Source organism: Leuciscus leuciscus (genome assembly GCF_965113295.1).
Source record: "Leuciscus leuciscus genome assembly, chromosome: 6".
Taxonomy (NCBI): domain Eukaryota; kingdom Metazoa; phylum Chordata; class Actinopteri; order Cypriniformes; family Leuciscidae; genus Leuciscus; species Leuciscus leuciscus.
Window position 1 is genome coordinate 39,451,053 of NC_138730.1, and position 11,152 is coordinate 39,462,204.

An 11,152-nucleotide genomic window follows, 5' to 3' on the forward strand; every position below is an offset into this window, starting at 1 on the left:
ACTCGAGAACCGCACGGACCGATTCAGTCCGACACGTGAACGAATTGTTCAGACTGGTTTTCATTGAAAAGATCCGACTCAAAAGAACGAGTCGTTCACAAAAGTGAAATCCTACAGCCGATTCCCATTTACCTATTCTGGGAATGTAAGTTTCAATTATTCCCTCATGCAAATTAAAAGATATCCTATATGTTACAAAGGCGAAAGGTTGTGAAACGATATTTTCACATCATTCAGGTACAAATGAGGAAATTGGGATGGGTTGGGATTTCCCCCATCTTTACACAGGCGCCGCTGGTGTAGTGGTATCATGCAAGATTCCCATTCTTGCGACCCGGGTTCGATTCCCGGGCGGCGCACTTCCTTTTGAAGAAAGGTAGTTGACTCGGTTTGGATCCACAATCACACACACAACACATTCAACCATTGTGTGTCTTCATTTGGTTATAGCTATAAATTATTAGCTATTCATTAGCTAAACATATTCCATGGAGTCTATTGATTAACTTCAGTTCAGGCCATAAAATCTGCATGCATAATAATTAACTAGTTAAATGTTTTAGATGGGTTCAGATGTGTAGCTATAGTAGCCTATAGTACACTACTATACTATAGCTACACATCTAGAACCCATCTAGTAGTATGGTAGCCTACATCACAACACAAGACATGTCAACAAAAATGATTTAATATCAACTACTGTATTTTCTTGCAGAATCCGAAGTTAAGTTTTTTTTAGTTTTCAAATATGCAAAAACAGAACAGCAATAGCCTACTGATGATGACAGTGAAATATGCATATTGTTTTTAAGTGTATGTGTGGGATTTCGGTGGTTTGGCTGTCAGACATAATCAACCCAGAACAGTGTGGGTTGTAACATACAGAACAGTAACATACAGAACAGTAACATACATTGCATTATATAAAAAATCCCAGTATATTCATGTGGCCTAATACAGAAAATCGATTTATTAAAGTGTTTGTTTTGCAAATATATTTTAAATTGTACACCGTGGGGTCCAAATCTCTGATGCCACCAGTACAAATGCTTCTGTATTGCATTTTTAAAAATATATTTAATTTTACATTACATATGTATTTGTTGTAACTTTTATTTTTTTTTAAATTTACATCTTAAAATTCTAGGTTAGAATAGGTTTAAATCACATCTTTTCAATGTGGTCTCACGATTTTGGCTCCCATTTATATAACAGGTTGTGCAGATTCAGGCCTAGCTTGCAAAAAGCAATTGATGTCCTCTCTCCATCAGATATTATTATAAAATCTTAAACATTGCTGATGTGAGAAATCACAAAGGATTTTGCAAGCACAGTTGCTTACTTATATGTGTTTGTATAAATTAGAGTTCCCCCACACTCTTACGGTTTAGCTAAGGATCACCACTGATTGTGAAATGTGAAATAGTTTTAGACAAATCACAATATGTAGACAAAGCTTGTTCTTAACCTCGATGGCCCACTACACCCCCATATTCAAAACAAACAGGGCCAAAAATGTCCTAAGTTGTGAGTTTGTAAAGGAACAGTAGTAAAGCATTGTCTCCTTATTAGATCCTCTGGCACACAGCACCATCATTTGGACAAGTCTTTTAGGCCATGGGGTTTTCAGACTGGGGTCCGGGGACCCGCAGGGGGACGCAAGGGAGTGCTGGGGGTCAGTGAAAAAGTCTAAAGAAAAACAGGGTAAATATGTACAAAATGAATAAATAATCAAATATAAGATTAAACTAACTAAATAAAATGATTCAAATAAAATATTGATTAAATAAAATAAAACGGATTAAAATAAATTAAATAAATAATACATCTACAGTACAGCACAGGCTGTAGTGAGTAGAAAAAAAATTCTAAATAGAATTTTATAAATATTTATAATATAATTTTTATGTATAAATTTAGTCTTTATACATGAAAATATATTGCTGTCTTTTTTTTTTAATTTAGGATAGGGGACCCTCGAACCGAGATGATCGTATTTGATGGTTCATGCATCTGAAAGATTGCAAACCCCTGTTTGATTTGAGGCCAGTAGAGGTCGCTCTCGCTCACTTTCTGGTCATGGTTTGGAAAGCACCTGTTGGCGCGCATGATCCACAAACTTAAGGTGTGTTCGTTTACATTTAGCCTACAGCATTGGAAAATAGTTGTGCATATATATTAGTTTGCATAACACTGTTTACCTCATCGATGGTTCTACGCCACTTCTGAGGAAAGGCCAAAGAACATAGTCTAGCCTATATTTCACTAGTTGTGGAAGTGAGTTTGCAGTCTGATTTGATTATGATGAGATAAAAATACTATGTTTGGTTAAATAACGCCAAGAAACGTCTTTCTATTGAGTTGTTCTCGTGAGTTCCGCGGAAAAAACAAACAGCCATACCGCGAGACACGTGTGTCGGATTCACGAGCTCTTATGAGTGAGTCATTCTTATGACAGACTCTTATTAGCGACTTTTGAACAATGTAGTTTCCATCTGAAATAGGTCTGAGGAAAATGAACTCCGGGAATCTGTCAGAGCGGTTAATGAATCAATCATCCGACTCACTGGACTGGACTTCAGGTTATCAGTGAAGTTGCCTAATTTAGGCCTGCTTCAGGTTCTTGACAAAGTGTTGTTGCATAGAATTGTAATGATATGATATAAACACCTCGAGCTGTTTTGATCAGTGGATAAGAGATGATATGATGACATGCAGATATTTGTCCTGTATATTTATATACTGTGTCACTGTGTTATTTAAGTGTCACGTGGAAAGCGGGTTGTTTTTTCATTACAGACGAGCTTGGGAGAACCAGAAATAGGCTATATTGACCAAAAAAAAAATATTTTTGAGCAATGAAACACGAGGCCAATACAATTGGTTGGCCTATTTGTTTTTTCTGTTCTTCAATTATATTTAAGATGAATGCTAAAGCAGTTGTAGCCCTATTGCATTAAAGCTTAAAATATGCCTATTTTTTATTATCAGAATGCACATAATCATAATAAGCATTTACTTTTTATGCATAAGAGGAGCAGAAATTTTTTTTTAATGTTATGTGACATAAAATGAGTAGTGTGCGCAAATTTGATACATTTAATAATTTATACACACACATGTTATGTAAACACAAACTTTTATGTTAGATGTGATTAATCGATTTGACAGCACCAATACATATATTATAGGCTATAAAAAGAACATAGGATGTGATGCTAATAGGTGATGGATGTGTGGTAATTTGTTTAATTTAAGAACAACTGAAGTCCATGGGAGGACTCACTAGTATGTGTACATGTTTGTGTGTATTCTGAGCCACTTCACCTCTCATGGCCACTTAACCTTGAGTGCTCTCACCGTATGTTCAGTGGTGTCTGATTACACACACTGGAGCTGAACACATGTAAGTGGACCTTTCCGCTTTGCACATGCCATTTCTTGTGTCTTCCTGTGGCTCCATGTTTGTCAACTCAATATGTTTGGCAGTCCACTAGGCTGCTGCAGTAAGAGTTTTAATTAAGTTACTTTTACAGTTACATTACATTTAAATAATTTTACAATTAAAATGCTAAATATTTATTTATTTTTTGTTCAAAAGTTTAGGGTCAGTCAGAAATTAATATTTTTATTAATCAAGGGTGCATTAAATGGATTAAAAGTGACAGTAAAGTCATTTATATTACAAAAAGCTTTTCTTTTGAACTTTCTATTCATCAAAGAATACAAAAAAGCTGTATTGTACAACACGTATTGTGCATATCTTTCTCTTACCGGTCTCTTTAAGGTCATCAGTTTGAGACGATCAGTGTGTGTGATGCTAGAGGGCAGATTAAATCATTTAAAAACTCTTTCATCTTTTCTTTTCATCTTGTCATGTCATGTGTGTGTCAAATGTGCCGATTACTGGCTGGACGACACACGGGAACAAACCTTCTGTTCTCCGTCTGTGGCCTGAAGCTGTATTTGTTTTGGTGTGTGTCTATCAATTTGTACCACAGTCATGTGCGTGTTCTTCTCGAGATCACCACGATTTAGCATATTTTGTTGATCCTGGAACAACATTCTTGTCCAAAAATGTAGTCCTATCCCTACCCCTAATACCTAACCCTACCCATTACTTATCCCTAAAATCACTGATGTAAAAACACTGATGTAGAAGCACCTAACCCTGGTTGTAAGACTAAACTTGACATAAACTGTAAACTCAAATCTGATTGGTTAATTGGAATGTTGTTCCAGGATCAACAAAGATGTTGATCCAGGAACATGTTGTACTTGGTGAAATCATGTTTACATTTCTGGTCCCATAATTTGGCATCCTTTTCGCTTGCAAAGGTGTTTGTGCGTGTATGTTTTTAGATTGGTCAGGTATGTGCACTGTACCAAAAGTTTAGACACGCTTGGCTGAGTTTATGCTCTAAATATTTGTAAAAACCTTGTGTTCTATAAATGTCTGATTGAAATTAATTTCTGTATAAATAACTTGGATATGAATTTCTTTACAAAACTATAATTTAATTTTTTTAAATGGATAGTAAAGGAAAAGCAGCCAATAAGCTCTTGTATGTACAGTTGTGGTCAGAATTAATTTCACCCCTGGTAAATATGGTAAAAAATGGCTGTAAAAAATGTATCTGCATTGTTTATCCTTTTGATCTTTCATTCAAAAAATGTGCCAAAATCTAACCTTTCATTGAAGTAAAAGAATTGAAAGTGAATAAATGTTTTTCTCTGAAACGTGTTGGCCACAATTATTGGCACCCTTTTATTAAATACTTTTTGCAATCTCCTTTTTCCAAGATAACAGCTCTGAGTTTTCTCCTATAATGCCTGATGAGTTTGGAGAACACCTGACAAGAGATCAGAGACCATTCCTCCATACAGAATCTCTCCTGATCCTTCAGATTCCCAGATCCATGTTGGTGCTTCCTCTCTTCAGTTCACCCCACTCATCAGGTCAGGGAACTGGGACGGTCATGGCAGAAGCTTCATTTTATTCTCCGTAACACATTTTTGTGTTGATTTTGATGTTTGTTTTGATTGTTGTCCTGTTGGAAGATCCAACCACGGCATATTATAAGATTTCTAGCAGAAGGCGTCAGGTTTTGATTTTTTATCTGTTGATATTTGATAGAATCCATGATGCCATGTATCTGAACAAGATGTGCAGGACCTCCAGCAGAAAAATATGCCCACAACATTAAAGATACAATGGTATATTAAATTGTACACATGGGGTACTTTTTATCCTTGTGTGCACCAAACCCATCTAGCGTGTTTTGTTTAGTTTCATCTGACCACAGAATCCTGTGCCGTTTGAAGTTCCAGTCGTGTCTGGAAACTGAGTTTGCTGGAGTTTGTTTTTGGATGAGCGAGGAGGATTTTTCTTGAAAATCTCCCAAACAACATGTGGTGATGGGTTGTTTGATTTTTTTACTTTGGTAGGCTTCTGACCCCAAGCCTCAACTAATCTCTGCAATTCTTCTTGTGAAACAAGAAGTCAGCTGGACAATTTCATGTTCCTAGTCACCCTGGTGTGCTAAAAAAAAAGGTAAATATTAATGGGAATATACTTCAGAGATATTTTATCCGTAAAAAATTCCAGGGGTGCCAATAATTGTGGCCAACGTGTTTTGGAGAAAAACATTTATTTCATAATGTGATTCCCCCCAAAACTATCAATTCTTTTACTTCAATGAAAGGTTAGATTTTGGTAATTTTTTTGAATGAAAGATCAAAAGGATAAACAATGCAGATTTATTTTTTACAGCCATTTTTTATCATATTTACCAGGGTTGCCATTACTTCTGACCACAACTGTATGTGTACACATATATTAAATATTAATAAACTTTTATGTTAGATGCGATTAATCGGTTTGACAGCACTACCTCATACTTAGAATTTGATTTAGTAGTGTTGATTAGATTATGCAAATTGTTGTATTTGTACATTTTTGAAGAACATTTGAGAGTCTATGTGCAAAACGTGTTGCTAGGCTGTTGTGCGTGGTTGCTAAGGCGTTGGTAGGATGTTACTTACTGGTCCAAGTATACAGTGGGTACGGAAAGTATTCAGACCCCCTTACATTTTTCACTCTTTGTTATATTGCAGCCATTTGCTAAAATCATTTAAGTTCATTTTTTTTCCCTCATTATTGTACACACAGCACCCCATATTGACTGAAAAACACAGAATTATTTACATTTTTGCACATTTATTAAAAAAGAAAAACTGAAATATCATATGGTCCTAAGTATTCAGACCCTTTGCTCAGTATTTAGTAGAAGCACCCTTTTGATCTAATACAGCCATGAGTCTTTTGGGGAAAGATGCAACAAGTTTTTCACACCTGGATTTGGGTATCCTCTGCCATTTCTCCTTGCAGATCCTCTCCAGTTCTGTCAGGTTGGATGGTAAACGTCGGTGGACAGCCATTTTCAGGTCTCTCCAGAGATGCTCAATTGGGTTTAAGTCAGGGCTCTGGCTGGGCCATTCAAGAACAGTCACGGAGTTGTTGTGAAGCCACTCCTTCATTATTTTAGCTGTGTGCTTAGGGTCATTGTCTTGTTGGAAGGTGAACCTTCGGCCCAGTCTGAGGTCCAGAGCACTCTGGAGAAGGTTTTGGTCCAGGATATCCCTGTACTTGGCCGCATTCATCTTTCCCTCGACTGCAACCAGTCGTCCTGTCCCTGCAGCTGAAAAACACCCCCACAGCATGATGCTGCCACCACCATGCTTCACTGTTGAGACTGTATTGGACAGGTGATGAGCAGTGCCTGGTTTTCTCCACACATACCGCTTAGAATTAAGGCCAAAAAGTTCTATCTTGGTCTCATCAGACCAGAGAATCTTATTTATCACCATCTTGGAGTCCTTCAGGTGTGCTTTCATGTGTCTTGCACTGAAGAGAGGCTTCCATCGGGCCACTCTGCCATAAAGCCCCGACTGGTGGATGGCTGCAGTGATGGTTGACTTACTACAACTTTCTCCCATCTCCCGACTGCATCTCTGGAGCTCAGCCATAGTGATCTTTGGGTTCTTCTTTACCTCTCTCACCAAGGCTCTTCTCCCCGATAGCTCAGTTTGGCCGGATGGCCAGCTCTAGAAAGGGTTCTGGTCGTCCCAAACGTCTTCCATTTAAGGATTATGGAGGCCACTATGCTCTTAGGAACCTTAAGTGCAGCAGACATTTTTTTGTAACCTTGGCCAGATCTGTGCCTTGCCACAATTCTGTCTCTGAGCTCTTCAGGCAGTTCCTTTGACCTCATGATTCTCATTTGCTCTGACATGCACTGTGAGCTGTAAGGTCTTGTATAGACAGGTGTGTGGCTTTCCTAATCAACTCCAATTAGTATAATCAAACACAGCTGGACTCAAATGAAGGTGTAGAACCATCTCAAGGATGATCAGAAGAAATGGACAGCACCGGAGTTAAATATATGAGTGTCACAGCAAAGGGTCTGAATACTTAGGACCATGTGATATTTTAGTTTTTCTTTTTTAATAAATGTGCAAAAATGTCAACACATCGGTGTTTTTCTGTCAATATGGGGTGTTGTGTGTGCAATAATGAGGAAAAAAAAGAACTTAAATGATTTTAGCAAATGGCTGCAATATAACAAAGAGTGAAAAATTTAAGGTGGTCTGAATACTTTCCGTACCCACTGTATATTCTGGCCTTAAAATAATAGCCAAAACAATCACCGCTTGACATATTAGTTGAGTCATACAGTTATGATGAGGCAAACCACATTAAAGAGTCATTCCTAAGCCCAGATCTTGTTACTCCACTCACTCATTAAGGAATGAAACCATTTTTTTTCATGCACTGGTAAATTTTGAGATTTGGGGTTATTTTGCCTTTCCATAACATGTATTTTTTTCAGACTAGAAAGAAAACCTCCAGAATAAACATCTAAGACAAGTGTTTATTTTATTACGCTTTATATGTGCATCTGATTTCAGTTACAATTCAGTAGCACTCACATACATCAAACGTTCCAGTTTGTTCATTTAGAATTTGCCTGATTTAAATATTTTTTTTCTCTCCTAAAAACATGGTGAAAATGTTTGTTGTTGTTTTTCTGGCTGATAAAAAGAGATATACAAAACCCCCTCTTTAAAAACCACCAAAATGAAACAAGAATTTTGAACTTGGCTTTATCCAGTGTTCATATTTATGTTCTGTAAAATTATATGCAAATATTTCATTAGATTAACTAAAGGGACATGTTAAAGAAAAAAAAACTTTGTGCGAACTTTGTGTTCGCTCTTGTTTGCTCAGAAAACTTTTCTTTGCGAGCGAACGCAAAGTTTCTCGGGGGAACGCAAGACATTTTGCGAGGGAACGCAAAAGCATTGACAAATAATTTGCGTTTCCCGGAGAAACTTTGCGTTCGCTCACAAAATGTTTGCTTTCCCCTAAGAAACTTTGCGTTCCTTCGCGAAAACTTTTGTGATCTTTGCGAGCAAATGAAATGTATCTTGGGGGAACGCAAACATTTTGTGAGAGAATGCAATGTTTCTTAAGGTAACGCAAACAAATAATAAGTCAATGCTTTTGCGTAATCTCACAAATGTTTTGCGTTTCCCCGATAATCTTCTGCGTATATAATTCTTTGAGAGCGAACGCAAAGATTCTCGGGGGAACGCAAAAGATTTGTCTGAGAACACATAAGTATTGCCAAATAATTTGCGCTGAGAAACTTTGCGTCTCACCTTTGTGTTCCCTCTCAAAAACGTTTCCATTTGCTCTCAAAACTTTTGTGTTCTTTTTCTCGGGGGAACGCAAACTTTAGGGGCTTCGTAGTATGGAGCCCCTAATAAAAGATGAGAGGAAAAATTATTTGGCAATGCTTTTGCATTCTCCTGCAAATGTTTTGCGTTCCCCCGAGAAACTTTGCGTCCGCTCCCGAAGAACACAAAAGTTTTGCGAGTGAATCCAAAGGTTTTTGCGAGGGAACACAAACATTTTGCGAGCGAACGCAAATATTCTTGGGGAAAGGTAAAACATTTGCGAGAGAACACAAAAGCATTGACTTATTATTTTTCCTCCCATCTCATATTTTTTTCCTTCACCAAGTCCCTTTAGGGGCTCCATACATTTTCATATTTAAACATGAAATGTGTAAAAACAAAACCATTGTCTTAATGTACAGTGTTTAATCAGCAGAGAAAGTATGGTGATGTCTACTAGTTAAAAATGTGACGCCATTCACCTGTGGTGTCTTGCCTTAACTTGTTTCTTATTGTTGGAGGTAACCTGCAGTGAAAGTCAAGCGTGTTGATGTCCAGCTTGTGAGGAACTCTGAACTTTGTAACCGAACAAGCGGTTTGAAACGCGCAAGGGCAGATTCCTCAGCGTTCGGGACGGGTGCGGGTGGGGAAGAATGCCTCCATTGAGACCCCGAGCTTCAGCACGGCCTCTCTTTGAGGTCCAGTTGGGCTTAAAATGTTTAAGACCAGCGAAGGATTAGAGAACAAAAAGATCCTTCTCTGTCATCAAAGAGGATCTTCTCCAGGACTCATCTAACTGCTCTCCATGCCTACCCCACAGGTCTGAGCGATGGCGAGAGGGAAGGAGTGGAAGAGGGAGAGGAGGGGTGCACATTTCAAAGGTAATCTTTAACTCTAAGCCTGGCAGACTGGCTGAAACACTCCCTCCTCCCAGTCTGAGCCAGCATGTTGTCCATCCCTCCCATTGGGCTCGCCGCTCCACTAGTCGCCTGCATTCTTCCTGCCCTTTTGTTTCGAGGGCACTGAAGTGGCTGTATTCATGACCGGGCCGGGCCGAGGAGAGAGGAGGATTTTGCATGACCTCGAAAGGGGGCGACTTTAACTCGAGACCGCTAAGTCTCTTCCTAAAACAACACTCCCTTGAAACAAATACCTGCTTTGTTCCGGCGGCTCTTTCAGGGCCGCGGCGTGCAGGCTATTAACACAAAAAGAGGGCAGTCCAGGAGAGAGCGGCCGCTGTGGTCAACCGACATGATCCCAGAACAGATATGGCTTGTGTTGGCGTATGTAGATGACCTTCTCTGAAAGTCCACACATGAGGAGCACACTTTGTTTGATTAAACTCCCTCAGACGACATGGGACAATGTCTTTTGAAGCCTGGATTGTTGATCGTTAGCTTTTGTAAAAGATTCAGAAGCATTACCAAGGGTTTTATAGTTTAGATTAGTTTAGTTTAGCACATGCATGAAGAATAGCCTGTTATGTTTGCTTGATTCAGTGATCTCTGCTGGCCTATAAACAGCTTTTCTTTAATATTTTTTTTTTTTGTCTCTGTATAGACAGGACATTTATTTATGCGTTTGACAGACACCACGAAACTTTTGCATTTATTTGTTCAACTGGTATCAACACCAAGGTCATGGGTTTGATTGTAGATATTGATCAAATGGATAATTACATTATATCAGTATGTGCCTTCCCTTGGTATAAAACGAATGACCTTGGTGTTACTAGCGCCATGGTCTACCAGTCGAACAATTAAATCAACAAATATGATTTAGAATATTTTTTGGCCTTTTACCATTGGAAATACGATGATAAATCAATAAGGTAATCATGCAGTGATATGGTGTCTGATACCATCACTATACCATATATAGCCACTGTACATGTTTTGATTTTTAGTACACATATACCATCTTTCAAAACCATTTAAAAAAAATGTTTTTGAAAGTATCTTATACTCACCAAGACTGCATTTATTTGATCAAAATACAGTAAAAAAAAGTAGCCGAATATTGTGTAATATTATTACAATTTAAAATTAGTTTTCTATTTTAAAATGTAATTTACTCCTGTGATGCAAAGCATCATTACTCCAGTCCTCAGTGTCACATGATCCTTCATAAATAATTCTATGCTGATTTGCTGCTCAATAAACATGTCTTGGTAACACTTTACAATAAGGTTCATTAGTTAACATTAGTTAATGTATTAACTAACATGAACTAACAATGAGCAAAACATTTGTTACAGTTTTTACTAATCTTTGTTAATGTTAATAAAAATCCATCTGTTCATTGTTTGTTCATGCTACTTCACAGTGCATTAACTAATATTAACAAATGCAACTTTTGATTTTCATAATGGATTAGTAAATGTTGAAATGAATATTAACTAAGATTAATA